At 35.9% G+C, this 17,748-nt stretch overlaps 1 protein-coding gene across 2 annotated transcripts in view; it reads right to left on the bottom strand.

Moving 5' to 3' along the window:
• LOC111143206 (leucine rich repeat containing 7) overlaps window positions 1-17,748 on the bottom strand; it is a 336,603-nt gene that overhangs the window by 141,960 nt on the left and 176,895 nt on the right. The window lies entirely within an intron of this gene.

The raw sequence follows: 17,748 nt of genomic DNA, 5'->3' as shown, positions 1-17,748 counted from the left end.
TAGAACCTTACACACATACTCCCAATAGGGATTACGTTACATGAAATGATGATAGTATGAATTAGACCCACTCATTTCCTATCCCTTCATTTACTTGACAAATTATTATTGGTTGAATACTGGGGATGTCTCATATGTGAAAGGCACAAGGCAGGATCCACAATTTTCAAATCTGGGTCCTGCCTTGAGGTAGCTGATGATATAATCAAAGAGACAAATACATATAAATAACTGAAACAGAAGGTAGCATATGGGAGAAAAGTATAATGTAGAGAAGTTCAAAGAAAGGAGAGAGAGAATATGATCTAGGTATAACACACAAGGGATAATGAAATATTCTAAGTCCCTAGATTGAAGTTGTCTCTAAATTCCAGCAAAATATATAGAGAGGATAAAGGAAGCCATCGCTATCAGCATCACCTCTTGATTTGTGATGAACTTTTTATGATTTCTCTCCAAAAATTTTCCCATTAGGCTCCTTCAGGCCACCTGTGTCCCTTGAAGTTCACTCCTTTTTGTCACTTCAGGGAAGTGAGAATGCCTAAGCTAATTAGTGCGTTGTATTCACTTGGCCCCAGGGGTTGGCTCAAGGATAAGAACAGGATCCATTCAGAGCAGATGAGAATCAAAGTTTCTTTCACTGAGACTTCAGGGGCAGAGACTCCTGTTCTTTTCTGCTGGATTAGAAACTGGAAGGGTACAGCCCTGGGAGCTTTAGGCATGAAAAACAGGGAAAAGCCTGTTTGATTTAAAAGATGGATCCTGATAACATATTAGGCTGAAATTAAGCCACACCTAAAGTCAGATGTTTTGTCTCTTTCAACTGAAAAAAAAAAAAAAATCACTGAAAAAAGATACAACCATAGTTCAATAATATTTGAGACCTAGTTAGGAAAACCAGTGTATTTTATAGGATAATAGTGGAAAAGAATGGAATTATTCCTATGTTATGATGAGAATATTGGTAATTGTCGGTTAGCAGAAGTTATATGCACACATCTTTGACACTTTAGGAAGGCTTCAGAGACTGCCAGGACTACTTTGAGAGAGTCTCTGATGCCCTTAGACTGCAATTGCAATGGAATATGTTACTATTCTTTGGAGAAATTTCAGCTATAACAAGGATGAAAGGATAAGGAAGGTGTGGTGTATATATATACAATTGACTATTACACAGACATCAAAAAATTGAGATCTTGCCATTTGCAATGATGCGGATGGAACTAGATGGTATTATGCTAAGCAGAATAAGTTAATCAGAGAAAGACAATTTTCATATGATCTCATTGATATGTGGAATTTAAGAAACAAGTTAGGAAGAGAGGAAAAAATGAAACAAGATGAAACCAGAGAGAGAGACAAACCATAAGAGACTCTTAATCATAGGAAACAAACTGAGGGTTGTTTGGGGGTGGGGTGTGTGGAGGGATTGGGTACCTGGGTGATGGACATAGGGGAAGATAAGTATTGTAATGAGCACTGGGTATTATATAAGACTGATGAATCAGACCTGTACCCCTGAAACAAATAATACATCATATGTTAATCAACTGAATTTAAATTTTAAAAAGTTAAAAAAAACCTCTCAATAAACAGAAAAAAAAAAAAAAACCCAAGGATCAAAATCTAAAGTTAGAGCATGGCATTCAGCTATAGACTCAGAGGCATGTGTGAATAAGTGTGGGAGATTTTTTTGTGTAGGAAAATATCCTTTTACTTAGATGAACTACTCTACCTCTATGTTAAGCTGGGCAAGAATGGAAAACAAATCAAGTGCGAAGCCCACTTTGATGTGCAGAGGCTTTGAGATAGAGCACTGGCTAGGAACAGTCAGGCTAGTTGGGAAATATCAGTCTGGTGCAGATCTCCCGAAGCCTACATATCATGCAGACTTTAGAAAAAGAGTTTCATATTGGTAACTTCAATAGAACCTTATGCTTGTAATAAGATGGACATTAATTTATAAATGTTGAACAATGAGCATTATTTAAGATAACCTCGATTGTGCTGTGGTAACAAATTAATCCTGAAATCTCAGTGGCTTGACGCCACATGGCTTACTTCCCACTCCCATTACATGTCCATTGTCCTGGGTTTCTGCCCCCAGAGCATTGTGTTGCCACCATCTCAAGAATTCCAGAAGAGTCAAAGCAGAGAATAGAGTATAGAAAACCAGCCACTGCTCTTAAAGATCTCAGACTGGAAGTGACCTATATCACCTCTGCCTAGAGCCCCATGTCTAGAACTGTTTATAAGGCTGCAAACTAAGTTCAAGAAAGGCTTTGAAGTATAAGAGAAATTCATGGAATATTTGGTGAACATTACTGTTCATGCTACACAGTAGTATTAAAAAAAAAAAAAGAATGACCAGAATGGATACAGGTGAACATTACTGTCCATGCTACACAGTAGTATTAAAAAAAAAAAAAAGAATGACCAGAATGGATACAAAGTACTTTAATAATTTAGTTATCCCTTTATTCAGTAAATACTTACTAAATATCTCCTCAGTTCCAGGCATAACACTAGAGTCATAATGCCCTCTGCCCTCAAGAAACTCATGTTCTATTTCTAAGGCAAACACAGAAAAAGTAAATACATCTTATTATGGAAATATAAAGAAAGGGGGACCTACATACTGTAGTAATGAGGAAGCCACATAAGTATTCATGGAGCCACATACATATTCATGAGAAGGAGTTGGTCAGTAGAGAGGAGAGGACAGGAAGCACATTTTAACAGAGGTGAGAAACAGCATGATGAATGAATGGCAACAGGCAGTTTGTTAAGTTTGGAATAGAATGAATAGCAGAAAATGAGGCTAACAAAAGAGGGTGGGGTCTATGAAGTCCTTATATTTTGTTAAGGAGCTAGAACTTTATTTTACAGGTGAAAGAACATCACTATGCTATTTTTAATAGGAAGTGATTGTGGCAGATTGGTGTTTTATGTATATCTGTCCTGGGGCTAGTAATGGGGCTAGTAATGAAAGAGATAATGAGTAATAAAGAGAAGAAGTCAAATTAAGGAAGCATTTAGAAGATGAAAACAGTAGGACTTGCTACTTTGATATAGGGGTTAGAGTAGGGGTCATGGGTGTCCCCCAGTTTCCCAGCACCTGTGGTGCTGCCAATGGAGATGCAGGATATCGAGATAGAAACCAATATATGGGAGAGACTGAATTCAGCTTTGACCATGATTTAGCTTTAGGTCTCTATGGGACACTGGTGGAGATGTCCAGGAATTGGTTAACTATTAGAATCTGAAGCTTAGGGAATAGGTCCCAGCTGAGGATACAACTTAGGTATCTTTTGGGAGTCAAAACACATGAGGACAAGTTCCCTGTGGGGGAATGGGAAGGAATCAGAGGTGCTGAGGGAGGAACCCTGGGGGAACACTAACGTTTGAGAGCTAAAAACAGGAAGAGCAAACTCAGAAGGCAAGAAGGAATAGAGTCCAGGAGAGTAAGGGGTTACTAAAGTCCAATGAATAGTGTTGTATTAAGAATAAGGAAGTGTTTAAGAGCATCATTTACAGCAGAGGTGTCCAGTGAAATAAGAGACTGAAGATGCCCACTCAATTTTGGAAACAGCAATATACTGATACCTTAGCGATAGAAATCGAGGGACTAGGATGAAATCAAGGAAGTCAAGCTGATAAGAAGACACTAGCAAAGTGGGCCAGATGAAAGACAGATAAAATGCTATAAAATTAATGGAGTAAATTCTAAGAGGTGACAAATAAGATGAAATTGATAACACAGGAAAAGAAGCAGGCCTTGAACAGAAGTAGGACACCTCTTTCACTGAGACTCAAGGGAAGATGTTAAGGATGATTGTAGGTGAGCTTGATGGGGGGAAGAGAAGAAGTAGAGAGGGGGCATGTCTGAAAGTCTCAATGTTTCTTGATGAAGTAGAGAGGAAGGTAATCTGTTGAGCAGGAGAGGTCAAGACTTTTGTATATACAGAGCACTTGGGGAGAATGGTGCATACTAGTATAGTTTGAGGGGACTCAAAGAGCAAGTTAAGGGCAATCAAAAGAGCTCTATCAATGGTAATTATTTTAAGTTTTTTTGGGGACCAGGTGCGGGACTGATAGGCTAGGAAAAAAACAGAAGAAGCAAGAGATTTCAGGTTTGCATGAGGTCAGCGAGGAGTGTAGTACAAGGAGGGATTGAGAGAACTAGGAGTGTGAAAAATTCTGAGAGAAGAATTTAAGAGTTTAAGATTTCAAGATTTCTGGAGTGGTTCCAGGCAATGCCAGACTTGAAGCTATGGGCAGTATGAAATGTTGGTGTGTGGGCAGGGGAGGATGCTGTGAGACAAAAGGCCTTGTGTGGTCTCTAAAAATTTGGGTTGGCTCTCATGCACTGTATAATGTGCTCCCTTGGCTGTGTCAGAGAAGGTGGCAGATAAAGCTGACCAATTATACCTGTAAAATAGCTCTCACAGTGGGTTCTACTGGGAATCCTAGATATCTATGACTACTTGAAAGGGATAACTAATGCTAACCTCTATATCTACTTTATTTCAAAGGTTCTCATTTAATTTGTTTAATAACACCATAAGGTAATAATAGTCCTACTTTATGGGTGAAGAACCTGGTAATAATTTCCTGGGGGAAATGAGAATGATTTTATGAGGGTTGCATAACTGCAGCTGGGATAGTTCCTCAGGTCTTCTGGCTCCAAAGATGACATCATGTTACAGCTTAAAACTGAAATTCTGAAATAACGAAGAATGCTGGTGATCACAGATGCCCAATAAAGAAAGTAAAGCATATGCTAGATTAAAAAAAAAGATAATATTTTTATTACTGGATTTTATAATAAAATGTGCCACAGAAGAAATTTCATTCAGTTCCTAATAATAGCAGAGAGAAAATAAATTTATTAGATCAATACATGACCTTGCTGAAACAAAATCCATAACGTGAAGATGAAGAAATGGCATTTCATGATCAATAAACAATCTTAAGTGGATCTTTGAACTAAACTAAATGACTTACACCACCCAACCTAACACATAAATTGTCCTTTTTCATACTACAGATCTTCCTAGATTTATAATGGGGTTACGTCCTTATAAACCCATCATAATTTGAAAATATATGTCAAAAGTGAATTTAAAGCACCTAATCTATTGAGAATCATAGCTTAGCCTAGCCTACCTTAAACATGCTCAGAACACTTACATTAGCATACAGTTGGGCAAAGCCATCTAACACAAAGCCTATTTTATAATAAAGTGCTAAATGTCTCTATTGAATACCATACTGAAAGCAAGACAGGTTGTAAATGTAAAAATTACAGGTTGTAACCTGTAAAAATCAGGTTGTTTACCCCGGTGATCCCCTCAGTGACTGGGAGCTGCGGGTCACTGTCACTGCCCAGCGTGGCAAGAGATCATCCCCCTGCATATTGCTAGTGGTATGATCAAAATTCAAAATCTCAAGTCCAGTTTCTACTGAATGTGTACCATTTTTGTACCGTTATGAAGTTGAAAAATTGTATGTTGAAACTTTGTAAGTCAGGGACCATCTGTAATTAATTTCATAGCAATGTCAATTGTTTCCATTAAAAATGAATGAATTTACTCAAAATGGCTTCAGGTATTCAAAGCTGGTGAAAGTGTGTGAGCTGGGCACTATATATCCTCAAAGCACTATAAAGTGCTTTGAGGATTACAGATTAGCATATTCTTCTAAGGAAAACATTTTCAAATATGTTTCTTATGTTTCAAAAATATTCATATTTGCTTTCAGGCAACTATCCTTATTGAGATACTCTGAAATATAGAAAAATATTATGGTAGAAAAATTTCACTGCAAGAAGTTGGTCACATTCTAAGTAAACAATAGCCTAAGGGAACAGATAAGCAAATTATGATAAAATCATATGCTGGTATAGAACACAACAATAAAAGTGAATAATCTATATTTTTAAGTATGCTGATGGATAAATCTTGCAGACATATTGAATAAAATAGGTATAAAATTCATATAGCACAAACTGATTTCTATAAATTACAAAATAGTGATATGTATATATATATATGTGTGTGTATATACATGCAGTTAAAATAGGAATATATGGATTAGAAGCACATCAAATTCAAAGTTGTGATTGTGCTGTGATGGGAACAAGATTAGGACAGACAGCATAAAAGACTTCCATTTGATCTACAGTGTTTTATTTATTTCAAAAAAAGATTAAACTCAAATATAAAAAGTAGTTAATGTATTCATTTTGTTTAGTAGGAGTTTGATATATTTCTTTAAAATTTTATATTTTATATCTTTATAAAATATGCATTTTAAAATATAAATACTTATAAATGGTATATTTTATAGAAATATTTATATATTTTACAAAAATATCCTTTAAAAAATGTTTTTTCCTCTCTTCCTCTCTGATCCTCTGTTTTGTTTCTTAAAATCCACATATCAGTGAGATCCTATGGAAATTATCTTTCTCTGATCAACTTATTTCGCTTAGCAGGTATACCTTTATATGTTTTCACTTTTTTTAAAAATTAGAAAAATATCAGAAGAAACTATATAAAAATGTTAATTTAAAAAATATCAATGGTGGGCTTATGAATAACTACATTTTCCTTCTTCACATTTTTTCCAAAATTTTTTTTTATTTTTTCCAAATAATTTCCAAATTTTCTATAGCATACAGGCATCACATTTAAATAATAAAAAATATTAGAGAACATTTTAGTCTTCTACATTTATACCCACGTAAACCACTTTAGAATTCTTTTTGAAGTGACCTTAATTTGAATTGTTAAAATGCGCTAAGAAAATGATTATATCAGTATTAACATAAAAGGAACATATGTTTCGCACATAATTGCAATAACTCCTGTCATGTATACACAATTTTAGGCTGTTGCATGTGTTACTTTTATTCCACTAATTTGCATAATAGTTTGACTGTATTTAAACATCTATTAATTTTTTTTCTTCTGAGAGGTTAAGAGAAATATTAACTGAAAAGTATAACATTTGACACTTATCTAATTTTGTCAAAATTTAATTAAGAAACCTTAAAATTTTAAATTTTAGAAAAAGACCTTAGGGGGTCCCTGGGTGGCTGGGTCTGTTGGGCATCTGACTCTTGATCTCAACTCAGGTCTTGATCTCAGGGTCATGAGTTCAAGCCCCACACTGGGCTCCACACTGAGCGTGGAGCCTACTTAAAAACAAATTAAAAAAAAATTAAATTTAAATTTTAAAAAGAACTTTAAATTTTAAGTGTCTTAATGTTGATGAGATGATCTGGTGATATAATAATAACTTGTTATGCCAGACACTGTGCAGAACTCAAAGGCAGTAGGATAGAATCTGTTTCAAAATGCGGATAAATAAAAGGCTTTTTCTCAAATTAACCAATGTAAAATACCAAATGCAATTCTGAAAAATTATATTCTCTAACCATAGTGATGTAATTATCATATTTCATTGAGATATTTCAGTTACTACATTTTTTCTTAATTTTGAGATCAGTGCTTAAAATTATTATTTTTTTATGTTTGCCTTCTTTGATAATCTTTAGAGTTTGCAATTTGCCAAGGAACCAAGATGACATTCTGAGAAACTTTCTCCCATTTCTCTTTAAATTTTTTATTTAATAATACGCTTGGTGTACTACAGCCCTTTAGCTCTCATAACTAGGAAAATTTCCATTCATGCATTTCATAGTGCACAGCTGAAACCCTTTCTGATACACAAAATTGCATGATTAAAATTGTTCTGCTCTAATGATGAGCCTGCTTGTTCATTCTCTCAATTGTTCTGTCCTACATGCCTTGAGACCGTTTAACTTCTTCAGTTAATTTCTTTGGAGATGAAGCTTCACAGGGTCAAAGCTTATTTACACTTTATGTTAGTTTATGTTTCCCAATTTTATTTCAGATGTCATTCCCACTAAAATGTTCATGTTTTAAAGCTTTATTTTTTATTTTATTTTTTTTAAGATTTTATTTATTCATTTGACAGACAGAGATCACAAGTAGGCAGAGAGGCAGGCAGAGAGAGGAAGGGAAGCAGGCTCCCTGCTGAGCAGAGAGCCCAATGTGGGGCTCGATCCCAGGACTCTGGGATCATGACCTGAGCCGAAGGCAGAGGCTTTAACCCACTGAGCCACCCAGGTACCCCTAAAGCTTTATTTTTAATTTAATTACTGCAATTAGTTAACATTTAAGAAAGCATATTTATATTCTAGGAATTATCAAATGAATAAACAGGTATTCTTAACAATTAATAATAAGATGCACTGCTGAGAAATGTGATTAATTTATAATTAATTGAAACACTTTCAGCCATAAAGTTTAATGAATATTTTAATATGAATATGAATGTAATATATTCCATTTAAATACTCAGATGAGTATATTGATGGTACACAGGAAGAAAATCTACAGATGACATGATGTTGAGAGGGAGAGACAATATATGAAGTGATTGAATTAGTGTTCAAAATGATCTGAAAATGTTAGAAGACTGGATAGCTCTAATCATGTGACGTTTAATAGGGACAAATATAAAATCCTGCCATATGTCTCCCAAACCAATTACACACATATAAATTAGAAGCAGAAGTAAATGTGAAGAAAATTGTGGATTTAAGTCAAGAGTAAGCTCAGTGTTGACTAATTCATTTCTGTATAGGTACATTGATTTAGTCAGAAAATACTGCCTGCCCCATGTAAAGACACTACAATGATCTCTGGGAATATGACTCAGAATGTGGAGGGCTGTTCCAAGATTGTTTCTGTCAGTATCCTGCTACATATATAACCATTAGCCCACAGAAGGACTACAGTATTCTGTACCCCTCTAGGTGTCCAAGTGTAAAGGTGTCTTCAACAACGCAGAGCCTGTTTAGAATAAGCCATAGGAGAAATGGCAGAAATGATACAAACTGTTTAGACTGGAGAACAGAAGATGTAGGCATAAAAGATGCCTGTCTGAGTATCTGAGGGGTGTTGTACAGAGAGGAGCTAGATTTCTCTTATCTTTATCCCCAGTTCAGAATTAGAATCAGTGAGGAAAGTTGCAGGAAGGTAGATGTAAGTCAGCATCATAAAAGGAGTGAATTTTTCTCTCTAATTAGATCTAAAATGAAATAATCTAATTTCCTGAAGGAGAGAGTGACTCTTCTAACAGATGATCAAATAGCTCCCTAAGACGATAAAATTAGTAAGAACAAAACAATAACAACAACAAAAGTTAACTTCTTTTGGTCACTTATTACAACAAAGCACTTTTCAAGGTGCCTTTACTAAATTATTCTTACTGAATCTTGACACCTATCCAATGAAGTAGGCATGATTATTGGACAAGTAGTAAGCAGGGTGATTAAGAGCACGGTTTCAGGAGCTAGACAGAGTTCAGCTCAGGGTTTTGTTGACTATGTGCTATAAAATCATCATTTGGGTTCCTTGTCTGTAATAGGTGGATGACAGTGGCTCATTAATGAGGATTAACTGTATTAAAGTATTTAAATGCTTAGAACACTGACAGGTTTTAAGTGCTTGTGCTCAATGCTCAAGGAATATTAGCTATTATCCCTACCTTACAGACAAGGGGATTTAGGCATAAAGAAGCAAATCACTGTGCCCAAAATTTTATGACTAATATATACAGGGAAGGCAAGAGCCTCATCTTGAAGGTTTGTTAGATGATGAATAAAGATCAAAAGGTGTATCCCAGAGAAAAGTGCTAAGTGGTTCATACCTAGCATGGTGCTACTTGGGCAAGGCAGCTTTAAGATGAAAGTGCCAAAGGAAGAGATCAGATGCTCAAGAGAGACTTTAATTCATTCAACACATGTATTCCATCAGTATTTATTAAGCATCTATTTTGTACCAGGCGCTGGAGAAACAGCAGTGAATGAAACAAGCCGTACCAGAGATTACATTCTGGTGTTGCATATTTCCTGGGGTGAACCCCATAACACGTTAACAATTAGGTAAGGGAAGCAATTCTGATTACACGATTTCCGTTTTAATGTACTATCTGCTCCCGCACAGAGATTATAAGGTTGGATGATCTTGTCTGAATCTAAATTTGAGAGGGAAAATTGTGTAACACATACGCACTTATCTCATAATTCAAACCGGTCTTCTTTCTAGCCTTCTCCAAAAAACCACATCCCTTCCTTCCTCCACCCTGTCTCTACACTGCAGACACTATGTCCACTCTTGCTTGAAACAAAGTTTTCCCGCTATCCAAAGGATACAAATTCCAGATGCCTTTACCGTATGATACAAAACAACTTTCATGGGACCCTTTTCTTTCCCTACACCCTCATTCAAACTTGAGCCTCAAGGAAAACCTAACCCTGCAGTTCCTAAAGGTATCATGCTTTATCTTGCGATCAGGTCTTGGCAAATGTTGTTCTCTAAGCCTGCTGATCTGATCATTGATTAGGTTAGGTATCCTTCCTTCCGTGTAGGGATTCCTTCTAGAGCATGTTCTATATTTTACTGTGAGCTCTTTGAAGCAGGGATTGAATCTTGTTTACCTTTGTATCTCCAGCTCTTTCCAAAATAATATGCTAGTGCTTTACACATTCCATCTGAATTGAACATCACCAATCCACATGCAGAACCAATCTCTTCCTCTACTTCATTCCAGTAACTCACTCCCAAAACCCCGCTTAAACTGTCATCACAATTATCTGTACCAACTCTGAAATCTCAATTGCAACTATACCCCTGAGGACCACCAGCGCCTAAACTTTCAGTCTCTTATGTCAGTACCCTAGAACTCCCTGGAGCAGCTCCTGGTATGACTGATATGCTACATCTACCTTCATTCATGTATCTTTCCTTCCTTACTAAGCTGAGAGTCATGATTAACACTCCACCATTATAAATAGTTTCTTGCAAATATCACTTAGCAAATTTGTCCTCTTTCCTTTTGCCACATTCACCCAACCGAACTTAACCTGGGGTGAAGCCAACTTTCTGTCTTTTCTGCGACTGCACTGAGCTTTGTTTGGAAGAAATCACAAGCTGGCTGATTGTCTCACTTTAAATTCATGACAAATACCTGAAACGGGGACGGAATACTGCCAGACAACCATATTACTTTTCCTTGAGAAGTTGCTTTTCAACTGAGACTATTTCAGAGCTCTTCAATATTGTCAAAGACTGTATCCTCCTTTAACCCCAGTTCATAGCTTACCTTATTGTTCACTGAAACAAACAAGCAAGCAATCAGAGGAGGATTTGGTCCAAAGGTAATGAAGCTTAAACTTCAAGGCTCTCCCATGCATGTTGAGGCAAATTTGCAAAGGAATATATTGTAAAGACAATTGCTTAAGATTGCTCTGGTTTGCCACACAGACTTCCCCTCCATCATACTTCTTTGTGTATAATGGGGCACATTTGAGATCTGGCTTAGTTAAAATTGAGTTGGGGATACAATTTGGATTTAGCTCAATATGTTTATATGTTTCGTAGTCACCTCTGTGGTTCTCTGGCCCTTTCAAATGCATATTCCCTTCCTGCCCATTTGAGCTCTAGATCACATCTCTCCCATTTCTTCTTATCTTTGCAAGGATCCAAGCCTGGACTTATCCCCTTTCCCACACACATCAGTCTCTGTCTCCACTGGGCCATACAAACATGCTTCAGTTTCTCTGATCGTTAAAAAAAAAATACTATTTTCATTGCCTTTCTAGCCTCTTCCAGTTACTTTCCAACTTGTTGCTCTTCTTCACAGAGCAACTTTAATTTTTTTTTAAAGATTTTATTTATTTAGGGACACCTGGGTGGCTCAGTTGGTTAAGCAGCTGCCTTCGACTCAGGTCATGATCCCAGCGTCCTGGGATCGAGTCCCGCATCGGGCTCCTTGCTGGCAGGGAGCCTGCTTCTCCCTCTGCCTCTGCCTGCCACTCTGTCTGCCTGTGCTTGCTCTCTCTCTCTCTCTGACAAATAAATAAACAAAAAAATCTTTAAAAAAAAAAAAAAGATTTTATTTATTTAATTAGAGAGAGAGATAGCAAGAGAGAGCATGAGCAGCAGGGAGAGGGAGAATCAGGCTCCCTGCTGAACAGGGAGCTCAACATGGAATTCAGTGGGGGTCGATCTCAGATCCTGGGATCAGGACCTGAGCTAAAGGTGGGTGCTTAACCAACTGAGCTGCTCAGGTGCCCTAACAGAGAGACTTTAGAAAAAGTTTGGTCTCTATTTGCCTTTTGCTCCCTTATCTCCCATCACCCTTCAAGCCACTCTGAGGTAACTGAAAACTGCTCTTGCAAAAGTCATCATGACCTCTACTTCGGAGCTGGGGTCCCTAAAATATGGCTACATAAGTCAGACTTAGTACTTAGTTGTTAAAGTCAGATGATATAGGACAAATAGCAAACCAGGGAAGAAAAATAATATTAAATGTACAAATGGAGCTCAACTGACTAAAGGAAATTTTATAGTTATAGTTATTTTCAAGGCAGAAAAAAAACTGCAACTGCTAATGCAATTTCATATTCTAGAATCTTTAGGTGACATATAGGTGTTCTTAAATCAAAATTACAGTAAATTGTTATACCTATTTTCCATGTTATGCCTATTTTCTCTATGTCTTATTAATGTTTGAAGTGTTGACAATACATCCATACATTTTAGTTACAACATATTCTATAATTTACACATTTATATGAGCTAATCTCTGAAAATACCTAGAACTATTTTTATTTCTTTTGTATCAGGTAAGTATCTTTCCAATATAGATATTTCACTGAATGAAAAACAAATCTGAGTTACTATATTTTATTTACCACTGTTGACCAATCCCCTGATATGAATTAAGTTACAATAGTGAGAATTTTTTTAAAGATTTATTTATTTTGCAGAGAAAGTACATTTGAGTGGGGGGGGGGGGAAGAGGCAGAGGGAGAGGGAGAGAGAATTTCAAGCAGACTCTGTGCTGAGCACAGAGCCTAATGTGGGGCTCAATCTCATGACCCTGAGATTACTACCTCAGCCAAAACCAAAAGTGGGATGCCTAGCTGACTGGGCCACCCAGGTGCCCCACAGTGAGAAATGTTTTAAATGAAGCTGCTAAACTGTACATAACAACCTATTACAGCATTACTCTTATTTTCTGTAGATACTGGAAAACTTCTTCTTGTCTTGGTTCTTCATGATATCATTATTGGATTTTACTTAAATACAGTGAATGTTAGTTTATCTAGCAAACCCCAAACCTGAAATTTCTTTAAACTTTTAGTTCTACACTTGCTACTGTAAGCTTCTGGAGCGGGTCTTGAATCTTTGAATCCCTAACACTTAGCAGGGTGCCTGTTGCAAAATAGTCCACCAATGACCCTTGAATGTCATAAGGATGCAAAACCAAATCTTCTATTCTTCTTCTATTGCAATCTACTATTGCAAAACCGAAATAACTTCTGAATCTAAGACTACTTCTATTCAGAGTGTTTTCAGTGAAAATCGGTAATCAAAATCTGGTATAAATGATAATTAGTTCTCCATAAACTGTAGAATGACCAATTTCTTGAACAGAAAATAACAAATTGCTACTAATCTGCTGAACAGTAAGAGTTGTAGCAAATAAGAAATGGAACTGTCAAGTGTGTGTGCATTATCTTTTACTGTTTGGAAGTCCATAAATGATAAGGAAGATCATTATGTTTTATGCCAGTGTCTTAAATTTGTTCAGTGGAAGTGGAGACCTATATTAAAACCTGTAAATCTTTCCACAGGAAGACCATTTCGTTGTGTCTTGTAGCAAGAGTAGTGTGTTAGAGGCAGACAAGAAAGGAGTGAAGACAAGACCCATTCATATTTGGGTTCCAAAACCATTCTGTCTTCAATTTATAACAGTTACAAAATTCTGAAACTGAGTAGTAACCATTGTATCCTTATCACTTAGCCTAGTGGATGTTTAATAAATATTTGTTAAATGAAGACTGAGAGTAATTAGTATTATTGGTGGAAACCTTTAATCTTGCTGTGCTTTAATTTTCCCATTAGAGAAGTGGAGACCCTTATATTTATCCTGCTTTACTTCACTACATAGTAATGTTATGTACATCAATCACTTCTTGCATGTTATGCATCATGGGGTTTTAAACTACTTTTTCTTTTTTTTTCTTAGAGAGAGAGGCTGGGGAGTGGAGGGAGAGAGAGAGAGAGAGAGATTGAGAGAGAGTGAGAGAATCCCAAGCAGGCTCCTTGCACGGTGCAGTGACTGCCATGGAGCTTGATCTCACAACCCTGAGATTGTGACTTGAGTCAAAATCAAGAGTCAGATACTTAACTAACTGAGCCACCCAGGCATCCCTAAACTACATTTTGAGAACACAAATATTTAAAAACATTATTAGAATTCTATGGGTTATTTTAAGTAGAATTTGAGTTATTAATTATGCATATTAGTCCTTCATATATTAGTGTTTAGTTATTACTCCTGCATATGTCATCTTCTACTTTTAGAATATATTCTGATATTTATTCTCTAAGTGTGCAGTTAATATCAATTAAGAATCAGATCAGAAAACAAATGGTAGAAGGGTTGCTGGATATTTATTATATTTTTCCATATTCCACATAAATAATATAAACTGATAAAGAAAATATGATATTTTACAACATCTATCCCTAAACATGGTTACTGTAATACTTATTATCTAAGTAATAATACAAATAAACTAAACCTAGTAACTTATTCTACCTCTCATTATTAGTATTAAAACTTACACTATTTATTTATAAATATTCTAACTGGCCACCTCTGAAGGTTTAATAAATACTTATCAAGCACTCTCTTCATCTCCAGCACCATGGTATGGGATATAGGAGCAGGTGCATGTGGGGGAGGGAAAACTAAAGAGTATTACAATATAATCTCAGACAAAATATAGATATAGGTTCATGGAGAGAGATATAGGATCCCAAGATAAATACTGTGGTAAAAATAATAAGTAGTAAACAAAGCCAAAGAAAAAACAAAATGAACTGAGGAAAATATTAGTCTCCCTGACCAAACAATTTATAGGAACTAGTGAGAATATAAAGTCACTTATATCTTTAGTCAGAGTTTAACATTTTAATTGTTTCCACACTTGTTCTAAAGCTCTTTAAAAGTCTCAGCTTAATCTTTCTTGTACAAATTCTATCATGTGAACTACACCATTAAATTATATATTTTTTATTAGTTTTATACAACAATTGAATGAGCTGTTTGCCAGGGTATATTAAACTGTCAATACAGTTCTACATCAGTACACCCAAATTATTTTTATGGTACTGTGTTGATTCCTTTTATTAACCCCCATTTGAGGGCTAATTGCTACTATGTAATTTAGTAAAATTATAAAATTTATTGGTGCAATCTACAGAGATCACAGCTATGTAATTTGAAATTACATGCTTGATTGTTTTGCTTGTCACTGTAAAAAATTGGTACGTTTTATTGGACGATTTTTTTTATATTACAAATGAGCAACGAGTTTTGAGGTTGTAATTCGAAATAATTTATATTGTATCAGCTTTAAATAAGATATTTCCCTATCTTTATAATCTTGCCTACTATTTATAATTTTGGAACTCCTTAAGAGTTGTCATAACATACTTTCACCTTACCTACCCAGCTTTCCACCCACAGTTTTGTGAGTCCCTGTCCAACTATATTGCAGTCACCGTGAACTCACCATGCTCCTTCCTGTCCCCTCTTCGGCCTAAAGTGTTTTTTCTTCCTTCTCTTTGCCTGGTTAATTTCTAATCACCCTTTAGATTTCAATTCAAGATCACTTCTTCAGGAAAATCTTTGGCCAAGTTCCATTATAGACTCCTCAACACTTGTCATGGATGGAATTTTATGTGTGTGAGTGTACTTGATTATTTGTTTTCCATACTAGACTATAAACTCCAGGAGGGCTGGGATAATCTTTGTTTTTACTTTACTTTTGTATATGAGAGTTTGATAGAGTGATCCATTAATGTATTCATCCCAAAGATATTTACTGACCACTTAACATATATTAAGCACTGTGCTTAGTGTGGGGAATATAACAGAGAAAAAAATAAACTCATAGAGCTGCCTTCATTCATCGAAGAGTTGTTCAATGAATGAAGGAATGAATGATAACTTGTTGAAATAAATGATTCCATATCAACCTTTCTTCCATGTAAGGATGAATCTTTTAATTTGTATCATATGCATGGTGCTTTACTATTAACATTTTGTGTACAGCACCTTGCAAGTAGTAGACTGCTAACGACAATTTGCCGGATTGGCGAATGAGTTAATTTCCAAGTGGGTTCATTTTAGATACATAGTTGCTGCTGGCTATGTTATAACACCAAAGGAATATATTTTAATTGCAAATTTATTATCCACTTAGTAACAAGTTAATCTTTTCTTCATGTGTGAACAGAATGCTTTTTTAAAAATCTTGCTTTATCGTTATTATGATTATTTAATATTCAAATTCACTTGAACAAGTCAATAAGGGATTTAGCTAAAAATGTGAATTCCAATTAACATAATATGAAAAAAAAGTTGTCCAGACTTCAACTTGTAACATATGCTTCGGTCTATTTTTTCTTTTTCATATGGAGTTGTGAACAGATGCTTGGGCAGGTTAGTTCTGTATTAAATCTTGTACTTCTGCACGTGTTATGGAGGTGGATGCTTGCCAAGTCAGCACTGTATCTCCCTTGTTGGTCATTAATCACATCAGAACCACTTATTTTTGCTTTTATTAAATTAAAATGAAAATGAGAGTTCTGCTAACAAAGGTTTATTTTATAGAGTGGGGAGGCAGCCTCATCTTTCATTCCTCTGCCACAAGAACCTTTGCTCTTGTTAAAATAATCTAATCACCAACCCTCAGCATGCTTGTGTTTCCTCATCTCTGTCCATTCCTATGATCTTGTCAATCCTCTGGCTGGGATGCTCTCTTCCCTCCCCACCTATCCAAATCCAACTCATTCTTCAAAGCCCAGCAAGTCTTGTGTCTGATGGAAACTTTTAAAAATTATACAAATCATCAGGAATCCCATTAACATACACCAATCCACAGAGTTTGAGAATCTACTATGTTCAAATAGGTAGGCCTCAGACAGGAGAAACACAAACATTAACTCTTTCCCTTATGATGCTATAGCTTAAGAGAGAAAATAAGTCATCATTCATTTAACAAATACTTATTAACTGCTAACCATTTTCAAATTTACTGTGAATAAGAATCATTTAGAAGTTTGATAAAATGTAGATTCCTGGGTGCCTGGCTCAGTGGGTTGAGCCTTTGCTTTCGGCTTGGGTCATGATCTCAGAGTCCTGGGATCAGGGTCCGCCTCGGGCTCTCTGCTCCTCGGGGAGCCTGCTTCCGCCTCTCTCTCTGCCTGCCTCTCTGCCTACCTGTGATCTCTCTCTCTGTCAAATAAATAAATAAAATCTTTAAAAAAATGTAGATTCCTGAGCTTCACATGAAACCCACTGAATCAGAATTTCTAACAGTGTGATCTAGAAGTTAAGTTTTTAAATTTGTAAGTGTTGATGGTAATATGAGAGTGTTTCTTTAATATACACTGCTTATACATAGGGGTTACTAAGATGAATGTACATATTCTCTGCCCTCAAGGAGCTCACCTCCTAGTTAGGACAGATGGTGAGTCACAATAAAAATGAAAATTTTGTAACTATTACATTAAAAAAATAGAACAGGCTTGTGAAATTGTTTCAGGGACCAGAGAGGATAGAAAG

This window comes from Enhydra lutris, unplaced genomic scaffold, assembly GCF_002288905.1.
Source record: "Enhydra lutris kenyoni isolate GAN:26980312 unplaced genomic scaffold, ASM228890v2 scaffoldscaffold9, whole genome shotgun sequence".
NCBI classification, from domain to species: domain Eukaryota; kingdom Metazoa; phylum Chordata; class Mammalia; order Carnivora; family Mustelidae; genus Enhydra; species Enhydra lutris.
The sequence above is the reverse complement of the archived record's forward strand: the minus strand, read 5'-3'. Positions and strand labels throughout refer to the sequence as shown.